The 24,332-nt window shown below is 39.5% G+C and overlaps 1 long non-coding RNA gene across 2 annotated transcripts; it reads left to right on the top strand.

Moving 5' to 3' along the window:
- The first annotated feature begins 8 nt into the window (after window positions 1-8).
- Window positions 9-24,303, top strand: LOC120223680. 2 transcript variants are annotated; one of them, XR_005526356.1, is made up of 4 exons: window positions 9-71; window positions 4,506-4,601; window positions 19,021-19,202; window positions 24,291-24,303. It is a non-coding gene; the product is annotated as an uncharacterized LOC120223680 (long non-coding RNA). The 2 variants fall into 2 exon arrangements; XR_005526355.1 differs by having other exon boundaries at window positions 19,018-19,202.
- Window positions 24,304-24,332: the final 29 nt, after the last annotated feature.

Raw genomic sequence — 24,332 nt, 5'->3', positions numbered from 1 at the left:
CTCGCCGTTTTCTTTTGAGTGAGGGCTGCGTGAGAGTGTCACTGCGAGTGAGAGAATAAAGTGAAATGCAGGTGAAGAGCTATTCAGATGCTATTTTTATTCCTACTGCAGGCAGTGCTCTGTTTAAGAGAGGGATTTATTCCCCAAACGGCTTTTCCTCCTGGGGTTCTGTGAGGAGTCGAGACTCCTCGTTCTGTGGCGGTGAGTCGAGACCCCGCCTCTTCCACTCAGGCAAAGCAGACACTTCCGGGCTAGTGTCTGCCAGAAAACATTAGAAACAGTACTTTGAAGTCACTTTTTAATACATGAGTGTCACATCGAAAGTTTTTGTTTTTAATTTAAATAGTATCTAGGCTAGCGATACCAATTTGAGAAAGTGCTGGTGAAGTAAAATGAAGGATAATTCTAGAAATAAGTGCTTTTTGGTGATATTATGAGGGAATTGGCACCCTCGGTGCATTGCTGATGAGGCTGTGAAATGATGCCGCTGCTTATGGAAAACCCATCAACGGTTCCTGGGAGAGTCAGAGTTAGCTTAAGAGCAGTTCCAGTTTCTAGATGGTTACGTAGGAGACTTGAAAACATGTCCACGCAAAAATTCGTACACAACTATTCATAATAACCTAAGGGTGAAAACCACGCAAATGTCCATAAACTGAACAACAGATAAATAAAATGTGGCATACGCATGCAATGGACTCTCATCCAGCCTTAAAAAGGGATGAAGTCTTGATAAATCCTACAGTGTGGATAAACCTTGGAAACATGAACCGTGAGTGAAAGCAATCAGATACACACCACATGGACTCTGATGCTGTTTATGCGAAATGTCCAGACTAGGCAAATCAGGAAGCAGATTAGTGGTTGCCAGGGGCAGAGGGGAGGGAGAAATGGGGGGCGGGGGTAGGTGACTCCTACTTGGTGATAAAAGTGTTCTGGAATGCTAGATGATGGTTCCGCAGTCAGTGAATGTAATAAAACCACTGAATTGTACACTTTTTAAAAAAATATTTATTTATTTTGAGAGAGAGAGGGGCGCCTGGGTGGCTCAGTCGGTTAAACGTCCGACTTCGGCTCAGGTCAAGATCTCACGGTTCGTGGGTTCAAGCCCCACGTCTGCCTCCGTGCTGACAGCCAGCTCAGAGCCTGGAGCCTGTTTCAAATTCTGTGTCTCCCTCTCTCTCTGACCCTCCCCTGCTCTCTCTCTCTCTCTTTCAGAAATAAATAAAACGTTTAAAAAAAGAGGGAGAGAGAGAGCAAGTGTGTGAGCAAGTTGGGGAGGGACAGAGAATCCCATGCAGGCTCCACGCTGTCAGCACAGAGCCTGATGAGGAGCTCGAACTCATGAACTGTGAGATCATGATCTGAACTGAATCAGGTGCCCCTGATTTGTACACTATATGTACAAATATATATTTGTATATATAGGTGAATATTAGCATATGTGAATTGCATCTCAATAAAATAAAACTAAGTACTGTTGCTTGAGGAGAAGATTAATAAGATGGATGCCTTTTATTTAAAATGAGGTATGTTTAGGGGAGCCTTAGTGGCTCAGTTGAATTTCCAACCCTCTATTTCAGCTCAGGTCATGATCGCAGGGCGGTGGAATCAAGCCCCATGTCAGGCTCCATGCTGAATGTGGAACCTGCTTAAGATTCTCTCTTCCTCTGTTCCTCTCTCCTACTCTCGCAAAATAAATAAAATAAAATAAGATATGTATAACAAAATTTAAATTGGGAGGAGGGTGTAGAGAGACAAAGTGGAGACGTTTAATTTGCAAAGGCTTCCCTTGGTCGTAAATATTGATGATACTTCCTAGCATCATTTTCTTTAACTTACTGTTCAGGACATTTTCATCCACACACTTACTGCTCCCTCTGATTAGCCACCCTGTAATAGTATTTCCATGTTGCAGATGAGGAAGTGCAAATTTAAGAGAAGTTGAGCCCTGCTCACACACACACACTAGTGGGCAAGTGGCAGAGCGGGATTCCAGTCTAAGTTTGCTGACACTGAGTCTGATGCTTTTTCTATTATGCCATTGGCCAGCTATGTTTATTGTTATTTGGTAAAGCTACATTTAACTTTACCTCAGAAATTCCCTATTTTCCTTTTTCTTGATGCAGAGAAGCCCTTTGCAGGACAATGTTCATCAGCCATCATCAGAATTGTTTCATTTTCACAAATCTTACTACCCACGTAGAAAGCAAAGTTTCTCGTTCTTTCATTCAACCAATGTTTATCGAGCACCTTCTGTGTACCAGATACTCTTCTTGGAATTAGAGATACAGCAGTGAGTGAATAAAATCAAGATGTATTTTGGGGTGCCTGGGTGGCTCAGTTAAGTGTCTGACTTTGGCTCAGGTCACGATCTCACAGTTCATGGGTTTGAGCCCCACACTGGGCTCTGTACTGACAGCTCGGAGTCTGGATCCTGCTTCAGATTCTGTGTCTCCCTCTCTCTCTGCCCCTCCTGTGCTCATACTCTGTCTTTCTCTCAAAAATAAACATTAAACAATTAAATTAAAAAAACATTTTTTATTGTTTTCAAGGAGCTGTGAGGGAAAGGTTGAGCAGGATAATGAATAAGTAAGATGTTATCAAGAAGTGCTATGAGGAAAAATAAAGCAGAGTTCCATTTCCATTCAGTTAAAAAGCATGAAAAACAAAATAATGTATTATTTAGGGATTTATCTGTTATCTAGCTACCTATCTTAAAATGATAAACATCAAAGGAATGATTTAAAAAAATTTTTTTTACAAATAGTTTATTGTCAAATTGGTTTCCATATAACACCCAGTGCTCATCCCCACAAGTGCCCTCCTCCATGCCCATCTTCCCCCTCCCCCCCACATCCGTCAGTCCTCAGTTTGTTTCTCAGCATTCAAGAGTCTCTCATGGTTTGCCTCTCTCCTCAAAGGAATGATTTTTAAAACTGGAATAATGGTTACATCTGGGATAGAGGGGGAATGGGCTAGAAAGAGACACACAAGGTTTCAAAGTATTGAGAATTGCTATAGCCTGAATGCTTGTGTGCTCCCACCCCCAAATTAATATATTGACCCTGATCCCATTTTGATGATATGTGGAGGTAGGGACTTTGGGAAGTGCTTATGTCATGAGAGTGGTACCTTCTTGAATGGGATTAATGCCCTTAAAAGATATACCCCAGAGACCCCTCCCCCTTTTTGCTATGTGAGGACACAGCCCAGAACCTATGAACCAGGAAGCAGGCCTCCACCAGACCATAGTATCTGCTAGCACCTTGATCTTGTATTCCCAGTCTCTAGAACTGCTACAAATAAATGTTTGCTGCTTATAAACCACCCAGTTTTGTATATTCAGGTCTACAGCAACCAGAGTGAACTATGGCAGTAATATTCTATTTCTTAGGTTTTAAGTCTCTCGGTTTCTCTGTCCTCTGTGTGTGTGTGTGTGTGTGTGTGTGTGTGTGTGTGTACAAATATACACACTTTAAAATACTTTTTTTTACGTTTATTTATTTTTGAGAGAGAGACAGAGCATGAGTGGGGGACAGGTAGAGAGAGAGGAAAGACACAGAATCCAAAGCAGGCTCCAGGCTCTGAGCTGTCAGCACAGAGCCTGATGCAGGGTCCAAACCTACAAACCATTAAGATCATGACCTGAGCCAAAGTTGGCTGCTCAACCAGCTGAGCCACCCAGACACCCCCATACACACTCTTTAATACATGAGGATTTAATAGTTTTAAAAGTCTTTAAAAAATAAAGTAGGTCAGGTCACCTGACCTGAAGTGGCTGAGTCAATTAAGTGTCCAGCTTTTCGTTTTGGCTCAGGACATGATCACAATTCATGAGAACGAGCCCCATGTGGGGCTCCATGCTGATAGCGCGGAGCCTGCTTAAGATGCTCTCTCTCCCTTTCTCTTTGCCCCTCCCCACTTGTGCTATCTCCCTCTCTCTCAAAATAAAGATATAAACTTAAAAAATAAATAAAGTAGGTCTTATGACCCCACCATTTCACCCCAAGGTATATACCCAACAGAAAATGTGTACATATGTCTGCCCAAAGACAACTAGATTGTGTCACATTCACATAATGGAACACTATTGATCAATGAGAAGAAATGAACTAAACCACACATAATAACAGGAATGAATCACACAAACTTGATATATAGTGAAAGAAACCAATCACAAAAGAGTAAATTCAGTGTGACTTCATATATGTAAAGTACAAAAACAGGCAAAACAATCTATGTTGTAGAAATCAAGATGGTGGTTATCCATGGGGGAAGGGTTGAGATTGGACAAGAGGGATGCTTCTAGTAGTTGGTGATAGTATTTCTTGGTCTGGATGCTAGTGTCCTGTGTGTGTTCAGTTTGTGAAAATTTGGTGAGCTGTATACTTGTGATATGTGAACTTTTCATGTATGTATATTTGAATAAAAAGTTAAAAAACAAAGTTGAGTGAGAAGATACAGAAGGTCAGTGTGGTGATGGGTGTGCTGTTTTACATCAGGTAGGCAGGACTGGCCTCTCATGAGGAGAGAACTGAGCCAAACCCCAAGGGAGTGAGCCATGTGGCTGTCTACATACCTAGAAGAAGAATATTCTGGTGAGTGTTCATCTAGCTTGTCTTAGACTGAGTTCTTTGAAGATAAGCACTGGGTGTACCTTTGAAATTCCAGTGTTGGGGCGCCTGGGTGGCTCAGTCAGTTGAGTGACTGACTTGGGCTCAGGTCATGATCTCGCAGTTTGCAGGTTCGGGCCCACATCGGGCTCTGTGCTGACATCTTGCTCAAAGCCTGGAGCCTGCATTAGATTCTGTGTCTCCTTCTCTTTCTGTCCCTACCCCATTCATGCTCTCTCTCTCTCTCTCTCTCAATAATAAATAAATGTAAAAAAATTTTTTTAAAAAAAGAAATTCCAGTGTGTACCTCAGCACCTAGCACATTGCTAACCTACAAATTGAATAAATTTTTGGTATATTGTCCTAGTGACTTCTAGGACTTACTTCTGGTTTTAGAGACTTTTTTTTTTTTGGACTCATGGTCTCTTAATTCTGACCTGTGTCCTTCCATGGTATTTTCTTCTTTGGGAAAGGAGGGAACAAATCCTGAGATGTAAAATGTTTACACCCAGCTGTTTCCAAATAATCTTAGACTTTCCTCTCTTTGCCTGGAAACCACACATTCCTTTATTTACCCCCAACTTGACCCCTCTCAACACACATACTTTGTCCCACTGGGATCTAAGTGGCTCATATTTCTAGTCCAAAACTTATTATACTTCATTGCTACTTTTTGCCTGCTTACCTCACTTAAAATCTGAGCAGCATGGGGGTCAGGTCTTTGATGTTTTTAACATGTTATTCCCAAAGTACGGCTGTTACCCTGCAGTCTTCAGAAAGTGCTGGTTGAAGACATGTGTCAGGGTTAAGATCCAGGAAGAGTAGAGTTGGGATTGGGAAATCTGTTGATGGTTATATATAATACATAACATATTTTAAATGTTAAAATTTTAAGAAATGAAATCATTTCTTCAAGTCCCTTCCCCTTATTTCTTGAGAGAGAGAGAGAGAGAGAGAGAGAGATTGAGACATTGAGATTTATTTTAAGGAATCTCAAGCAGAGCACACTGGCAAGTAGGAAATCTGTAGGGTAGACCAGCAGGAAGAGTTGATGTTACACCTTGAGTCTGAAACCTGCAGAACACAGGCTAGAACTCAGGGTTCTTATGTTATTACAGTCTTCTGAAGAATTCCTTCTTTTCTGGGAAAGCATCTTTTCTCATAAGGTCTTCAACTGATTGGGTAAGGGCCAATGACAGTTAATCTGCTGTATTCAGAATTAAATATTCATCATATCTTAAAAATGTTTTCACAGTGTAAGGGAGGCAGATTTTTACCTCTGCCCTCTTAGGGTCTTTGGCTGGGTCTGATGATTAAATTGACATGAGACAGGAGAAGATTATATATATTTTTTAATGTTAAGTTTTACATGATTAGGAAGCCTTCATAAGGAAACGGAGACTTAAGGAAGTGGCAAAACCTTTTATACTAGGTTGAACAAAGGAAGACAGTTGTGGAAAACTAAACTGTGGGGGGTGGTAAAGGAAGATAAGATAGGAATTATTTTAATAATGTCTGTTTTATAGAATTCTCTGGTCACAATTTCCTGTCCTTGATAAATAATATTCTGATACACGAGGACATCTGAGGGTCTTACTATCTGTTTCCAAGAAGAAAAGGGGGAGGGTCAGAGTGCCCTTCCTGTATCTGCTGTTTAAGTGCCTTTAGCTCACAATAATTCTTATGTCAAAGAGACATATTTTGGGGTGACATCCTGTAATTTCCTTCAACAGCAACATTTAGACCAAAGTTTGACCAAACCAGTGGGTACCATAGCCTAGCCAAGTTGACACATAAAGTGAGCCATCACAGCCACAAAAGCCAAAGAGGGTGGGTGCCCTTTGCTGTGATGGTCTCTGTGGCAGCATTCATACCTGGGCCTGCAGTTGTGGGTAATCCTTTCCCACTGGCTTTCCCTTGCTTCTACCCAGGAGTCTTATGGGATAACTGAGCAAAGGGGAAGGAATGTGCTTTGTAAGTACATATCTTGAGGAAGCACTGGTGAGCCAGAAGGGGAGGAAACATTTGAATGTCTGGAGCACAGCAGCCTATGAGTGCTGGGAGCCCATATAAAGTCTGACAGTCCACTTCCTTGGCTTTCTGTGGCCAAGAGACGACAAAGCCCATCTAATAATACATAGGCACAAGCCACTTCATTTCTCAAATTTAGTAGTATGTGAAAAACCAAAGAGAAGTAAAAGCAGGGTTCCAAAATTGTGCTATGATAGAAATGGTTGCACTTGACAAATGAATGCTTTTAACACAGAAATATTAAAAAGCTTTATGATTTTGACAGTCATGTAGTAATTGCCAGATTTACAAAGTTAATCGAGAGGCAGAATGCTGTAATAACCAGTTAAGTTGTAATCTGAAAGTCTCCTTCCTTTCTTGTGGGCATGTCTCTGGCTGAATATATAACCAACCTCCTTAAGAAGGAATGTTCAAAACCTCCATTTGAGGCTTTCGTGAATGTGAAGCCCAGGCAAAAAGTACCTCTCAGCCTGGGCTGGGCTCCTGATACAGCTTTAACATTCCTCAATTTCTTGTTATTTTTATAGCCTTAAGGAGGAGGGTCCCAGACAGAATTCATAATGTGGTCATGAGTCAGATCCTCAGCCCTGGTTTCATACTTTGTTTCCAGTTATAGATTCACCCTCTACTGAATTTATAATTCCTTCTAGGACTTAAGTTTTTCCCCTAGGGCTAGAAAGGATTCCTTCATTACTGAGAGCTACTACTTTATGTCAGACATTGTTCTAGAGGCTGTGGGTAGAACAAAGCTCTCTATTGTCATGGAGCTGATACTCTAGTAGATGGGAACAGAAAATAAGCAATACATATAAGAGGAAAATTAAGTGGTGTTAGAAGATGATAAGTGCTATGGGAAAAAAAATCATCAGGGTAAATGGGGTCCAGAGTGTGGAAGTAAGAGGGGATATGCTGTACTGTTAAATAGAGTGGTCCTGGTAGGTCTCACTGAGGAGATATTGAGAAGACTCAGGCAAAGAGTGGAAGGAGGTGAGGGAGTCAGCCTGGAGGAAACAGGAAAGAGTATCCATGGAAGAGGTAACGGATGCAAAGTCTCAGTGTGTGTGCATAGGAATGCACTTACCTGATATATTTGAGAATTAGTAAAAAAGCTAATATGGCTGAAACTAAACAATCAAGGGGAGAGTAGTTGGAGTAGTGGGAGACAAGTTTGGGGAGGTAATGGAGGCCAGATCATATATAGCTATATAGGAATTTGTTTTTTCCTCTGAGTTGTCAGTCTTTTTCCTGCCCATTATTATGCCCCTTAGGAGACTTTTTAGATTTTGTTTTCCTATTTGCTACTCTCTCATAAAATTGTAATACCATAGAAATAGCTTATATTTTTGTCTATGTACTGTGGCCCTTTGGAGGGCCACAAACCATTATAATATCCAAGATTTGTTTTCACCCCCTGCTCCCCCAAAAAACTACTTTTATCCCCTTGGAGATGATATTGTTCCTGTTGAGAATACATGCTGAGTGAAATAAGGAGTCACCAGGGAGTTTAAACAGAGGAATGACATGATCTCACTATTAAAAGGATCATTCTGGTTGTTCTGTTGAGAAAAGACTATAGGAAAGTAAATGCGGAAGCAAGAAGATCGATTAAGTAAGACGGTGACGGTGATGGTGACATTGACCAGGATGGTAGTGGAGGTATTGAGAGGTAGTCAGATTATAAATATATCTAGAAGGTGAAACCAATAGGATTTCCTGATGCATTGAATGTAGGATGTGAGACAAAAAAACAAAACAGTGCAATCAGAATGATTTTAAGTGTTTGTCCTGAGCCACTGTAAGGATGGCATTATCAACTTAGATGGGAAAAGATAAAGATAGAGTAGTTTATTTAGAGGGCAGTTGGTGGTGGAATCATAGTTTGTTTTTGCCCACATCTATCTGGTATGTATCCAAGTGGAGATTTTGAGTAGACAGATAGAAGAGTCTGGAATTCAGGAAAGAGTTCTGTGCTAGAAATATAAATTTGGGAGCTATTGGTTGATAGATGGCCATGAGATTGGATAAGCTAAACAGGGAGTGAATGTAAATAGAGACGAGAATCAAAGTCTGATCCCTGAGAAGAGGAGGAATCAGTGAAGGAGTCTGGGAAGGAACAACTGGTAAGGTTAGAGGAAACCAGGAAAGTGAGGTGTCCTGGAAAACAAGTGAAGAGTATATATCAGGGAGGAGTGAGTGACCAGCTGGTGCAGACACCGCCAGTAGGTACTGAGAACCACCAGTGGGTGATTGATTGTTGGATTATGTGCTATAAAGGTCATTGATAACTTCAAGAAGGGCAGTGTCAGTGGAATGGTCAGAACAAAGTCTGATTATTATAAGATTAAGAGAGAATGGGAGCGGAGAAATCAATGACATTGAGTAAAGTCATCTACTTTTAAGAGTTTTACTGCGGGGCGCCTGGGTGGCTTAGTCGGTTAAGCGTCCGACTTTCGCTTAGGTCATGATCTCGCAGTTCGTGGGTTCGAGCCCCGTGTCGGACTCTGTGCTGACTGCCAGCTCGGAGCCTGGAGCCTGTTTCAGAGTCTGTGACTCCCTCTCTCTCTGACCCTCCCCTGCTCACGCTGTCTCTCTCTCTCTCTCTCCTAGAAATATATATATATATATAAAAGAGTTTTACTGCAAAGGGATCAAAGAAATGGGGCAGTAGCTGGTAGAAGGGCTGGGTACATCAGTGATCAGAACAGACCTCAGTGATCAATGGGAGTCAAGGGAAGGTTTTGTCAAATTGAGAGAATAAAACCATAGTTGTATTCTGATAAAAATAACTCAGAAGGGGGGGCACGGATGAGAGCAAAGAGAATTTCTGGGGCAATACCTTATGAAAGTGAGGAAGGATGGGATCTAGAGAAGGATTGTCTTTAGGTAAGAATATGGACGGTTCATTCATGGCAACTGATGGGCAGGCCAATTATTTGGACACAGATGCTAATAGTAGCTGGATAGAAATGTCGGTGGGGGAGTCTGTGAAATATTTTCAGAAGTGGGGACTATAGCCATTGCCTGAAAGAGGCGGGGAGATGACGTATTTGGAGTTTGAGGACAGAGGCCCAGGTGTGATATGGTCATCCCAGAAAGTGTGACTTAGGAAGGTTGGATGACAGCAACTCACATCAATGGAGAGCAGCTCACAGAAGTGAAAGCCTGTGATGCTGGAAGATTCACTCACATGGATTTTGAAATTGCTGAGTGTTAGGACAGGTAGGGAATTGGAAAGAGTGACACTGAGCCAGGAACTGACATTGTTTAGAAATGAGGGAGAAAATCATGGTAGCTGGCAGATAAGAGGAGCAACTTGTGGTAGGATCTGAAAGGCCCTGAGCAGTTATGAGCTTGAGTCCCTTCCTGGTCAAGGCAGTGAAGCTGGAAATGTGGCAGGTGAGGGTGGGCGAATGTGGCCTCAGAGGAGTGGCACAGTGAGCTGGAAAGCCAAGGCCCAGGGCGAGCCAGTCAGCAACAAGTGACCAAGCCCACTGGGAGCTAGAAAAAGAAGGGGCTCTTCTGCCTTCATTAGAGGGTGGGTGTGTACTGGTTGGGGCAAGCATCTGTATTTAAAGGATCCTGATGGTGAGATGGAGATGTGTAAATTTCCAGAGCTACTACTGCACATGATCCTATAGGGCCTGAACAGATAGGAGGAGTCCAGTTGGCACCACCGTGGACTTGTTAAACAACAACTTCTTGCATTTGTGGAGTTATAGCCCTGTATTACTTGTATTTGAAAATATCAGCACATCCTCATTCTCTATTCAGTCCCTCAAATCTCAGCTCAGGGCTGATACTAGAATTTAGCCCCTTGCCTTGCAACCCAAGATCATGTTCATAAACTGGGGTCATATTTTCCCAAAATTCAGCAAAATAAAATCAAATAAAATTCAGGCCACAAATCCAATATCATCTCTTTCCCAACTACCCCTCCCTCTCTGTCATCCCCCACCTCCATTTCTATAAAACCACCCAGGAGAGGTAAGGCAGCCAAATTTGGTGACTCTTTGCTTTCCTCAAATAGATGACAATGTAGCCACTACAGAAAGAAGAAAGGCCTGGACAAGTCTTGGCAGATACTCCAAAGAGACAAGGATGGGAGACCAGGAAGGGGCTAAGATGGAGGTGGGGTGGTAATGTGAACCCAGAGCAGTGAAGGCTGGAGCATGGGGTTCAACCAAGTTCTAAATCATCTCAGGGACAGAGAGGGTTGGGCCCATCAGGGAGAACCTTCCTGGGTTGAACATGGGAGAGAGTTCTTTTTAATTTTGACCTTTCCCTTGAAAACTCTTCCCAGGTTGATTAGATTATAATGTGAAGATGTGAGTTCATTTTATTTCATGATTCTTTAACTTTTCCATCACCAATGATCCCCTTTGTTATGGACTCAGTGTTGTAATCCTATTTCATATGTTGTAATCCTAATCCCAAATGCGATGGTAGTAGGTGGGGCCTTTGGGAGGTGATTAGGTGGTGAGGGTGGAGCCCTCTGAGTGGGATTAGGGCAACAGTAAGAAGAGACTAGAGAGAGCTTCCTTCTTGTCTCTATTCACTAAGTGAGGATAAAACTAGAAGTCAGCAGCCACAGTTCAAAAGAGGGCTTTCACCAAAACCTGACCATGTTGGCACTCTGATTTTGGACTTCCAGCCTCCAGAACTAAATTTCTGTTGTATTTGAGCCACCCAGTCTATGATAGTTTGGTTACAGCAACCAGGACTGGGACACCCTACTTTTAGTCTCTTTTTACAACTTGCATTTATGATGTAACCTTTTCCCCATTTTTGTTTGAAATTTATTAAAATTTTTCATTTCTACTTCCAGTATCATTGGATATTGGGTACCTTCAACATCCATTTCTACTAAGTATTTTATTTAAAAAAATTTTTTTAATGTTTATGTTTTGAGAGAGAGACAGAGTGCAACAGGGGAGGGCAGAGAGAGAGGGAAACACAGAATCTGAAGAAGGCTCCAGGCTCCCAGCTATCAGCACAGAGCCCGCCATGGGGCTCTAACTCAGAAACCATGAGATCATGACCTGAGCCGAAGTCATACGCTTAAGACCCACTGAGCCACCAATGTGGCCCTCTACTAAGTATTTTAAGTAATTCAGATAGTTCACAGACCCCACTATGAGAACCCAGCTGCCTAATTTCCTTTGTGACTGTCATTTCTTGTACTGCCTGGGTCAGTTCCTATGTATTGTGCCGGTCCTGTCCATATTAGTGTTGCTTTTCATCAGAGTTGACTTCATGGGTGCTCAAACTGTACAGTCACACAGGGCCCTGTGCTCAGAAGGGGCTGTGCTGGGTTTAATGCTGTGCTGACCCCATCTTGAAATTTGTAATAATTTTTGAACAGGGGCCCCACATTTTCCTTTTATACAGGGCCCCCAAATGTTATAATTGGTCCCACCAGTCACGACTGGGATAGGTCCTGGGACTTGTTGGGGGCATAGCCCTGAGTTACTCTGACAGGCTGCTCCAGACTCTGGCAGGAGGGAAGGGGACTTCACTTTCTCACAATCCCTATCTCAGACCCACTTTGTTTCCTTGCATTAAAAAAATGTAAACATGAGGGGTGCCTGGGTGGCTCAGTTGGTTAAGTGTCCGACTCTTAATTTCAGCTCAGATCACAATCCAAGGGTCGTAGGATCAAACTCCTGTCAGACTCTACTCTGACAGCATGGAACCAGCTTAGGATTCTCTCTGTCTCTCTCTCTGTGCCCCTCCCCTGTTCATGCTGAATCTCTCTCTCTCTCTTTCTCTCTCTCTCTCTAAATAAACTTTTTTTAAAAATGTAAACATGGACACAGATTCCCTCTTGCCTCTTTGTTTGGAAAACCCCCTGCCACAAATTCTGTGCCTGTTGCTTTCATTTTTGTTTCCTTGTGCTTTATTTCATTTCCCCCCAACCAAGTATGTACGTGGTGCAAACAGCCAAGAGATGTCTTCAGTGGGGACCCTGTTCACCCCACCTCCCACTCCTCCTTTTACCCCCACCAGTTGGGCACCCAGGCACTTCTGCACATTTCCTGCTGCCATATTTGAACTTTCTGCCTCCAAATGCACTGAAGGCCAAGAGTAGTAAAGGGTAGAAGGGAAAGATGAAGGAGAAGGAATGGAGGAGAGGGGAGGGAGAAAAGGAAAGGAAGAGAGAAGCAAAGGGCGAGTAGTTGAGGGTTGGGAAGTGCTTGGGATGAGAACTTGCTAATCCTCTCTGCATAGCTGGTACCCCTTTAAACTTTTTTTTTTTTAATTTTTTTAGAGAGAGTGAAAGAGAACAAGCTGGGGAGAGGGGCAGAGGAAGAGAGAGAATCCAAAGCAGGCTCCACACTCAGTGCAGAGCCCAACACCCTGGAATCTGATCCGAAATCAATAGTTAGTCACTCAACCAACTGAGACACCCAAGTGCCCCTAAACTTATTTTAAAAACCAAATAAGACTTAAGTGTTATAGAAAAATTAGGAAATATACACATGAAAAAAGAAGAAAATAAAAGTTATCCACAACCAATTATTCAGAGATAACTATTAGCATTTGGAATATTATATAGACACATTGTGCATGCTATTTTATAATTTTTTGTTCTATCAATAATTCAACTATGTACACACATATATTCAACTACCCATTTAAAATAGCTACCTAGGGGGCACCTGGATGGCTTAGTGGGTTGGGTGTCTGACTCTTGAACTCAGCTCAGGTCTTGATCTCAGGGTCATGAGTTTGGGCTCCACGTTGGGCATGAAGCCTACTAAAATAATAAAATAGAGTAGAGTAGAATAGAATAGAATAAAAAATAAAACTACCTAATATTCAGTCATATAATTTATGTAATTTAATAATTTCCTATTGTACACCTGGGTATTAAATTGTTTTCAATTTCATTTTTAAACAACATGCACTGAAGATTCTTGTGCATATCCAGGATATGCACTTTCTGGATACTTTCTAGAAGGAGCATTGGAAAGGATGGCAGTCTACTGTGTAGAGTAGTGGCTAAAACATGTATTAAAAACACTTATATGCTCTGTAATTTAGTTACACCATTTAGTCCCTCTGTATCTCTGTATTCTGTATCTTTAAAATGAGGGTGATAGCATACTGCTCCATGGGCAGCTCTGAGGATTAAAAGAACTAATAACAGACTTAGCCTAGTGTCTGGAACATGATAAAAGCTCAATAAATGTGAGCTGTTATTACTGCCAGACAGCTCTTTCAAAAGTTGAAAAATTACACAGCACCCTATACTAGGATACACTGTCACTTGAATTAATGTTAGATATTATCCTCTTTTTAAATTAGTGATTCTCATCTTTGACTATATGTAGGAATCATGTGGGGAACCTTAAAAAATACTGATACCTTGGTCCCACTCCCAACAATTCTGATTTAATTGGTCTGGGATGTAACCTTGGGTATTGGAATTTTTGAGGCTTCCCAGGTGATTCTGATATACAGAAATGTGCATTATCACTGCTTTATTTCCTCTTTGACTGGGGGAAAAATATATTGATGGTGCTAGCAGCTGGGGGAGAGGAGAGGAGTAACTGCTTAATGGGTACTAGGTTTCCTTTTGGGGTGAAGAAGATGTTTTGGGACTAGATAGATGTGGTAGTTACATAACATTGTGAATGTACTAAATGCCACTAAATTGCTCACTTTAAAATGACTAATTTTGTGTTATGTGAATTTCACCTCAAAAAAAACAGAAAAATATTATGTCTTTTATTTTTATTTCCTTTAAAAATTTTTAAATGTTTATTTATTTTGAGAGAGACAGAGACAGAGATGGAAGCAGAATGCGGGGAGAGGCAGAGAGAGAGAGAGAGAGGAGAGAGAGAATCCCAAGCAGGCTCCATGTAGTCACCAAAGACCCTGATGTGAGCTTCCATCCCAGGAACTGTGAGATCATGACCTGAGCCAAAACCAGGTGTTGGACGCTTAACTGATTGAGCCACCCAGGCGCCCCTATTTTAATTTCTTTACAATTATGATTGAGGATTTAATTATATGTTTAGTAACCATTAGGATTATTTTTCTTAAGTCTGTCAATTGCCCACTTTTCTGCTAGGATGTTCATTTTACTGCTTATAGGAGCTCTTAGAATGTTAACCTTTGTCTGACACAGGTTTCAAATGTTTTTTTCAGCTTGCTTTTTGTCTTTTATTCGTGTGTTTTTTGATGTATACAAGTTAAGGTTTTTTCTTGTAATTAAGCTGTCAAGCTTTTTTTATGATTTTGTCCTTCAGTGTCAGGCTTAGAAAGCAGCCCCCACACACACATACACACACTAGAAAAAGAGCAAACTAAACCTAAAGAGAACAGAAGGAAGGAAATAAGAAACATTAGAGTGGAGATAGAGAATACAAAATAGAGTAGTAGAGAATTCAAAAATAATAGGGAAAATTCATTAAGCCAAAAGTTGGTTTCTTGAAAAGATCCACAAAATCGACAAATCTTTAGCCTGACTGACTATGAAACAAAGAGAGAAGACTCAAATAAGTAAAATCAGAAATGAGTTTCAGATGACATTACTACTGACCTTACAGGAAAAAGAAAAAGATTATAAGAATATTCTGAACAGTTGCCTGGCAACAAATTAAATAATCTAAATGAAATGGACAAATTCCTAGAAACACACATGTACCAAAGCTGATTCAACAGGAAATAAATCTGAATAGACCTATAACAAGTTAAGGAGATTGAATCAGTAATCAAAGACCTTCCCAAAAGGAAAAGTCCAGGACCAGATGGCTTTACTGGTGTTATCCAGTGAAAAGTTCTACCAAACACTTAAGGAATTATGAATACCAGTTCTTCTCAACCTCCTTCAAAAAATAGGAAAGAAAGATGGGGCACCTTGGTGGCTTAGTTGGTTAAGCGTCTGACTTCAACTCAGGTCATGCATGGTCTTATAGTTTGTGGGTTCGAGCCCCGCGTCGGGCTCTGTGCTGACAGCTAGCTCAGAGCCTAGAGCCTGCTTCAGATTCTGTATCTCCTTCTCTCTCTGACCCTCCCTGCTCACACTGTCTCTCTCTCTCTCTCTCTCTCAAAAATAAACAAAACATTATTTAAAAAAATTTTTAAATAGCAAAGAAAGAAACACTTCCTAATTTATTCTGTTAGCCATCATTATCCTTATAACTAAGCCAGAAAAATACATTGCAAGGAATGAAAACTGCAAACTAATATTCTTTATGAACATAGATGCAAAAGTCTTCAATAAAGTATTAGTGAACTAAATCCAGCAACATATTTAAAGGATTATATACCATGACAAAGTGGGATTTATCCCAGGAATGCAAAGATGTTCAACTTAACAAAAATCAATCACTGTAATATACCAAAATAGTAGAAAAAAATGGGAGAAAATCCCCACACGATCATCTCAACTGATGCAAAAAAAGCATTTGACAAAACCCAACACTTTCATGATAAAAACAAGAAAAGGATGCCTGCTTTTACTACTTCTATTCAGCTTTGGATTGGAAGTTCTAGCCAGAGCAACTAGGCAAGAAAAACAAAACACATCTAAATTGGAAATGAAGTAAAACTATACTTATTTGCAGATGACATAATTATGTATATATATGTGCGTTTGTATATGTATATGTGTGTGTGTATATATATAGTGTTTATACATACATATATAAAATCCAAAAGAATCCACAAAAACACTATTAGAGCTAATAAACCAATTCAGCAAAGTTGCAGGACACAAAATCAACACACAAAAATCTGTTGTATTTATATTCATTAGCAGTTAATCTAAAAAGGACATTTAAAGAACAATACCATTTATAATACATGAAAAGAATAAATACTTAGAAAAAAAGTTAACGAAGGAGGTGTGAGACTTATACACCAAAAACTACCAAAAAAAATTGCTGAAAGAAATCAAAGAAGATCTAAATAAATGGAAAGACATGCATATTCATGGACTAAAAGACTTAATGTGGTTAAGATGGCCATACTATCTATCATACTGCAAAGTGATCTACAGGTTCAATGCAATCCTTATAAAAATCCCAATGGCCTTTTTGCAGAAATGGAAATCACTCCTAAAATCCATAAATCAAGAGAATTGAAAACATATGTCCACCACACAAAAATGTACACAAATGGTTGTAGCAGTGGGTGCCTGGGTGGCTCAGTCAGTTAAGTGTCCAACTTCAGCTCAGGTCATGATCTCACGGTTCGTGGGTTTGAGCCCTGCGTCAGGCTCTGTGCTGACAGCTAGCTCAGAGCCTGGAGCCTGTCTTTGGATTCTGTGTCTCCCTCTCTCTCTGACTCTCCCCTGCTCATGCTATCTCTATCTCTCTCTCAAAAATAAATAAAAACATTTAAAAAATAAAAAATAAATGTTTTAAAAAAACCCCAAATGGTTGTAGCAGTTAATCACAATAGCCAAAAGGTGAAAACAACTCAAATGTCCATCAACTGATGAATGACACACAAAAACTAGTATATCTATACAATGGAATATCATTCAGCTGTTAAAAGTGATGAAGTCCTGATTAATGCTGAAACATGAAGGAGTTTGGAAATATTACATGAAATGAAAGAAGCCAAAAACAAAAGTCTATTAATCATACATTCCTATTTATATGAAATGTGTAGAATGGGTGAATCCATACAGACAGAAAGTTAGTGGTTGCTAGTGGGAAAGAGGGACAAATGGGGAATGAATGCTTAATGGATATGGGGTTTTCTTTAGGGTGATTAAAAAGATCTGGAAGTAGATAGTGGTGACGGTTGCACAATATTGTGAATATATTTGATGTCGCTGAATTGTACACTTAAAATGTTAAAATGATAAATTTCATGTTATGTATATTGTACTACAATAAAAAGTCCTTTCCAATGCAAGATTAAGTAAATTTTTAGTTCCAAAAAATAATAGGTTTTTTGTCTTATCAAAATTTTAATACTTTAATTAAAAATTTTTACCCAAATTATCATAATACCATTTATCGAATAATGTCTTTATTCTGCACTGGTTTGAAATGCTACCTCTATCATATGCTGATTACTATGCTTGGTCTGAGGCCAGGCTTTCTCTCTAGCATGTAGTCGAATTTTGCAGTTTTATTAGTCTCTCTAGTCTGTTTTCAGTATAATATGGTTTTTTATCTATTGTAGTTTAGAGCACATTTAGTTTAGTACACATTTTAAGATCAAAGTACCTCATTAAGCGTTTTCTTGGTGATTTTTTAACATTTTCTCCCAGATGAACTCTGATTATTTTGTTAGATTAAAAATACCCCTTTGGGGGCTCATAGCTGGCTCAGTTGGTAGAATGTGTGACTCTTAATCTTGGAGTTGTGATTTTGAGCCCCATGCTGGGTGTAGATATTGTTTAAAAATAAAATCTTAAAAAAAAATAACCCTTTGGAATTTTACTCTTAATCGCATTAAGGTGAATGTATTTATAATACTGTGTATTCCTGTCCAAGAACATATGTCTATTTATTTAACTTTTTTTCCATGTCATTTAGTAAAGTTTTGAAGTTGAATTCACATACATATTATACTTTTGTAACTTCATTCCTAGAAAATTAAAAATTGTTTCTGTTGATTTTAACTTCTTTTTGTTATCAATTTTTAAAAAAAATTTTAATGTTTTTATTTATTTCTGAGAGAGAGAGAGACAGCGTGAGCAGGGGAGGGTCAGAGAGAGAGGGAGACACAGAATCTGAAACAGGCTCCAGGCTCTGAGCTAGCTGTCAGTACAGAGCCCAACGCAGGGCTCGAACCCACGAACCATGAGATCATAACCTAAGCCGAAGTTGGATCCTCAACTGACTGAGCCATCCAGGCGCCCCTTATATCAATTTTGAAAATTTCCTAGAAAATCACCCGTTTCACCAATATTTTAAAATGTTTTAGCCTAGAGTTGTATAAGCAATCAATTCTGCAATAACACAACATACGCTTTCCTAAAAATTACAAAATCACACAGTGAAAACCACAGGGTTTAGGGGAAAAATGGGCATAATCCTCAAAAACTTTGTCAGTGACACATTAAAAAAAGATATGAACCTAATAAAACAGTAGCACACTACAATAAACATGGCCCTAAATATTGAAAAAGACCTGAAATTTGCTTGTGGAAGTGGGCACTGGAAAAGTTGCAGCTTGAGAATTGTTGTGAAGTGGCCAAGGGGGCTAAAATTGGACCAAATTGTAACACAAGATCTGGGTGGGTGTGGCTCATAACACATCCAGGGAGCTGAGGTAGCTGGCAAATGCTTTAGATGACTGGCTCAGCACCTGGCTCAGCTGGGTGCAGTTTTTTGCATTTAACCTGGTGTTCCCCGTGAATGTCTCTCACTGGCACCCTAAAACACTAATGTATTTCCAGCAGTTTCCAGAGGGTAGATTTACAGCAGATTCTGACACCACGGTGACTTCTCCGTCGATCCATGGGGCGTGACTTGAGTCCTCTCCAAAAGATCTGGATCTCAGCCCTAGGAGTGGTAGCTGCCTCTTCTATCTGCTCTTCTTGCTAATATTGTTCTCCAGAATAGTCCACTCTGACTCTCTCAGGTAAATCTCTCTTCCTATAGTGGGAATTTGTCATGCCAAAGCCCTCCTGTTATAGTCACAATATATCAATAAAACAACTACAATGAACACCAAATACCTTTTGTGAAAATTTACAAATGAATGACAAAATGTAAATTCTCTCCGGATGGCTTTTAGATATGGTGAATTATTATCTAAAACTGTTGTGAATGAAAACAGGGTGATTGTCAAAGAGACCACCAAATGCCCGAATAGAAGAGAGGCAAAATTTTATTTACGGCTGGGCCAAACCTGATCTCATCTCATGGAGAAATGCAGAGAATGGCCCTGAACAAAGGTGGCAGTGAGCTTATATGGATCTCAGTAAGGCAGAATATGTCATTATTTAGTTAACCAATTATATTCTACAGCATACTATGGTAACCAAGTGCATTTTGACACTCAGGTGTTAGTTTTGGCAGACATCTATCAATTTTAGTTCTTTGTCTTGAAATGACCGACTGTAACTAGACATTTGAGAAGCCATGGGGTAGTGACTACGTGATAGACTACCAGGGTAGAATGGTGATGTGGTGTTCTGTAACCTTACGTACAGGGTATGGGTGTGGTCTGCCAGAACAGGGAAGTACAGGCTTGCCAAGCGGATTTACAGAAGCAGAAATAGCATGTTAGTATTTAACCTTGCTTGAGGTTAACCTACAACAGTGAAAAAGGTAATTCCTCAGATGGGTAAGCGAGCTTTGTGCAAAGAACCAGAGTGGGAGTGGGGGATTGGGTTTGGGCACACCAGAATGGAATTTGCCTATTTACAGGAAGTTATATTGTTCCCAAAGGACAGAAAGTGAGACTCCAGGATTCGAGGGTGGGGGTGGGGGTGGTTGAGGGACTAGAATTTAGAAAGTCAGATTTTGCGAGACACGGGGCCTAGAAGAATTTGCAGTATCAGGCGGGAACATGCATGTATGCTGTGTAACAATTTCCATGCCTTCTCTTGGGAAGTTACCAAAGTGAGCTCACTCTTTAATGTTGCAAAGGCCTACTAAACTTTTATTGTTTTATGCGGAACCCTGGGTCCATGGTTCATACTGAGTATTTAAGAGAAAAGTCTAGGCTTTCATGGATCCATTTATGAGGTGCAGGATTCTGTGGGGTTGGTCTTTTCTGGCTTGGGGGAGTACCTCCCTTGCCTCCACTGCCTCTAGTCACTGGCTCTAGTCACTGTGTTTTTTGCAACTAAGGGAAGCTCAGTCTCCTTACCTGTGTCTCCTGTGACTCCAGAGGCAGCCATTGCAGGGTGAGATATCCTTAGGAGGAGGGTGAATGGTTAGATATTAGGGTCTATTAGGGAATCCAAAACACAAATCCAAAAGAGATCATTCCAGGGAAATTCCTGTGGAGGAAAAAAGAAAAAAGCAATTACCCATGGTTCTCAGCTCTCCTTGCCCTTCAAAAGTGTTTCCTTTTTGGGGGCGCCTGTGTGGCTCAGTTGGTTAACTGGCTGACTTTGGCTCAGGTCATGATCTCACAGTTTGTGAGTCAAAGCCCTGCATCGGGCTCTGTGCTGACAGCTTAGAGAAAGCCTGTTTCAGATTTTGTGTCTTCCTCTTTCTCTCTCTGCGCCTCCCCCACTCACGCTCAGTCTCTCAAAAAAAAATGAATAAATGTTAATAATTTTTTAAAAAATGTTTCCTTTCTATCCCACTGTAAGAAAAAGACATGGAAATCTGTGGTGTCCAGTCTCTGCTTTTTAGGAGAGATGGGGGAAAAGGCAGGAATTCAGGGGGAAAAAATCCATTTCTGGAAACAGTGGGTAATTGGCTGGAGTGACTTTCTTAGTGTCTTTGGAAACTTAAGTATGGTAAGAAGCTAAGAATACCTCCTAGAGAAGGCATTCTCTGTCCATAAGTCAAAAGTGGAGTTCTGGGGGGCGCCTGGGTGGCTTAGTCGGTTAAGCATCCGACTTTCGCTTAGGTCATGATCTCGCGGTTCGTGGCTTGTAGCCCCGCGTCGGGCTCTGTGCTGACTGCCAGCTCAGAGCCTGGAGCCTGTTTCAGTCTGTGACTCCCTCTCTCTCTGACCCTCCCCTGCTCACGCTGTCTCTCTCTCTCTCTCTCCTAGAAATAAATAAAACATTAAAAACAATTTTTTAAAAAGTGGAGTTCTGGGGCTTCATATAGCTACAGATACATTTTGTTTGGACTATTTAAACAGTGGTAAAAAAAAAAAACAGTAGTGAATGTGTTGTTGATAGTTAAACAGTGGAGGCTTTCAAATGAAAATATGGATTTCTGGTTTCACTTAAGTGGTTGATCTGGCAAGATTGGTCTTTATTCTAAAAGTATGAAGGAGTTTGGCAGGGAAACCCTAGTTCCTTAATAATCTGATCCAAGCAAAGTGTTGATTTCATTTCCAGAGTAACCTTTCACTTTGAGAAAAAGCAAGACTTCTTGGAGCAAAAACTTTTCCCCTTTTAAAAAAGCTGAACTGTAACATACATGAAAATGTATAAATCATAAGTGCTCAATGAAATAAAAGATAACACACCCATGTAACACATCCCTCAAGTCAAGTAGATGTTACTGTATCCTTAGAAACTTCCTCCTATGCCTTCATTCCCATCACTACCACCCTCTCTTCTTTCCAGCTATAAACTTTATAGTTTATTTTTGCCTGATTTTGCATTTTATAGAAGTATAAGCATACACTGTGTACTCTTTTATGTGTCTTCTTTTTTTTACCATTAAGAAGATATGTCTTCTTTCATTCAATATTTCTGTGAGATTCATCTATGTGGTAGCGTAAAGCTATTATTTGCTCACGTTCATCTCACAGTACTCCAGGATATGAAAATACAACACTTTATTTATCATTGCTATGGTCGATAGACAATTGGGTTGGTTTCAGTTTTTTACTGTTTTAAATATGACTTCTATAAATCTTCTTGTCCAGTCTCTTAGTGTGCATATCCATGCCTTTCTTTTGGGTATATACCATCAAGCTAAATTGCTTGGCCCCAAGGTACACATATATTAAACTTTGGTACTTACTGCCAGTTTCCCAAAGTGGTTTTCCCAATTTATTCCCTCAGCAAAACAATATGAGGGATTCAGTCGCTTCACCTCACAAACATTGGTGTTGTCTCTTAGTGTAAGCCTTTCTTTGAATATGTAGATGTATTTCCTTGTGGTTTTCATTTTCATTCTTTGAGAAATTCTGTTGAGCATCTATTCATTTATTTATTGGTCACTTGAATTTCCTCTACTGCGAAATGCCTGTTAGGGTATCTTTTGTCCATTTTTAATTGGGTCATCTGTCTTTTTCCTATGAATTGGCAGGAATTCTTTATAGATTTCGAATAGAAGCCCCTTTGTTTGTTGTATATGTTACAAATATCTTCCCCAGCTCTGTGTTATGACTACATTTCACATTAGTAGTGTCTTTTGATGAAAATGAATAATTTTTTTCAGAATTTTATTGTGATAAGAATACAGTGTGAGATCTACCTACTTAACAATTTTTAAAATATACAACATGGTATTATAGGTACAGTGTTGTACAGCAGATCTTTAGAACTTATTTATCTTGCTTAACTAAAACTTTATGCTCATTGATTAGTAACTCCCCATTTCCCCCTTCCCGAGCTCTTAGCAAACACATTTCCACTCTTCAAGTCTATAAATTTGACTATTTGAGATACTTCGTATAAGCAGAATCATGCAATATTTGTCTTTCTGAGACTGATTTCTCTCACCTAGCATAATGTCTTCAAGGCTCATCCATGCCATCCCTTGTTGCAGAATTTCCTTCTTTTGTAAGGCTAAAAAGTATTCCATTGTATGAACATACCATGCTTTCTTTATCTTTTCATCTGTTGATGGATATTTCCACATCTTGGTTATTGTGACTAGTGCTACAATGCTCATGGGAACGTTAACATCTCTTCAAGATCTTAATTTCAGTTATTTTGCTTAATACTCAGAAGTACGACTGGTAGATCCTATTTTTAATTTTGGGGGCAACATGCATTCTGTATTCCATAGCAGCTGCACCATTTCATATTCTTACCAATAGTGTGCAAGCGTTCTAATTTCCCCACATCCTTGACAACACTGTGTTTTTCTTTTTCTTTCTTTCTTTCTTTCTTTCTTTCTTTCTTTCTTTCTTTCTTTCTTTCTTTCTTTCTTTCTTTCTTTCATAAGTGTGCGGTGATATTGTGGTTTTGCTTTCCATTCTCCTGATGATTAGGGAGGTTGACCATCTTTTCATATGCCTGTTGGCCATTTGTAGGTCTTCTTTGGAGAAAGGTCTCCTCAAGTACTTAGCCCTTTTTCTAACTGGGTATTAGGCTTTTTGTTACTGTTGGACTTTCTTATATATTTGTAGCTTAAGTCTGTATTAATTATATGATTTGCAGATATTTTTCTCCCACTCTGTAGGTTGCCTTTTCACTCTGTTGATTGTTTCCTTTGAGGTTCAGAAACGTTTTAGTTTGATGCAGTCACCCATGTCTATTTGTGTTTTTGCCTGTGTTTTTGGTGTTATATCCAAAAAAATAGTTTCCCAGACCAATGTTAAAAAGCTATTTCCCTAAGTTTTCTTCTAGTAGTTTCATGATTTAATGTCTTACATTTAAATCTTTTATCCATTTTGTATTACTTATATGTATATAATATATATATAATTTATTATATACATTTATATATATAATAAATGCAAAATGGATTATATATATAATAATGGATTTTATATATATATATATGTAATGCAAAAGGGATGCTGAGGCACCATATATATATAATATATATATAATATATATATAATAATATAACATGAAGTACTATTCTTATCTCTATTTACAAAAGGGATGCTGAGGTACCATATATATATATTTTATTATTATATTATTATATTATTATTATATTATATTATTATTATTATATATATATATATGGTGCCTCAGCATCCCTTTTGTAAATAGAGATAAGAATAGTACTTCATGGATTTTGTAAAAGAGTAAATGGATTAATACCTATAAAGCACATAAAAGAGTGCCTGGCATTTTCTAAGTTATAAATTTTAGCTCTGTTCTGTTTTTCATTTTCCTTATAGCCCTGTTTCTATCACCCCTGTTCTTTTTTTTTTTTTTTTTTG

The sequence above is a fragment of the Hyaena hyaena genome, unplaced genomic scaffold (assembly GCF_003009895.1).
Source record: "Hyaena hyaena isolate Hyena2069 unplaced genomic scaffold, ASM300989v1 scaffold_1030, whole genome shotgun sequence".
NCBI lineage: Eukaryota > Metazoa > Chordata > Mammalia > Carnivora > Hyaenidae > Hyaena > Hyaena hyaena.
Note: the sequence above shows the minus strand (reverse complement) of the source record. Positions and strands in the feature narration are given on the sequence as shown.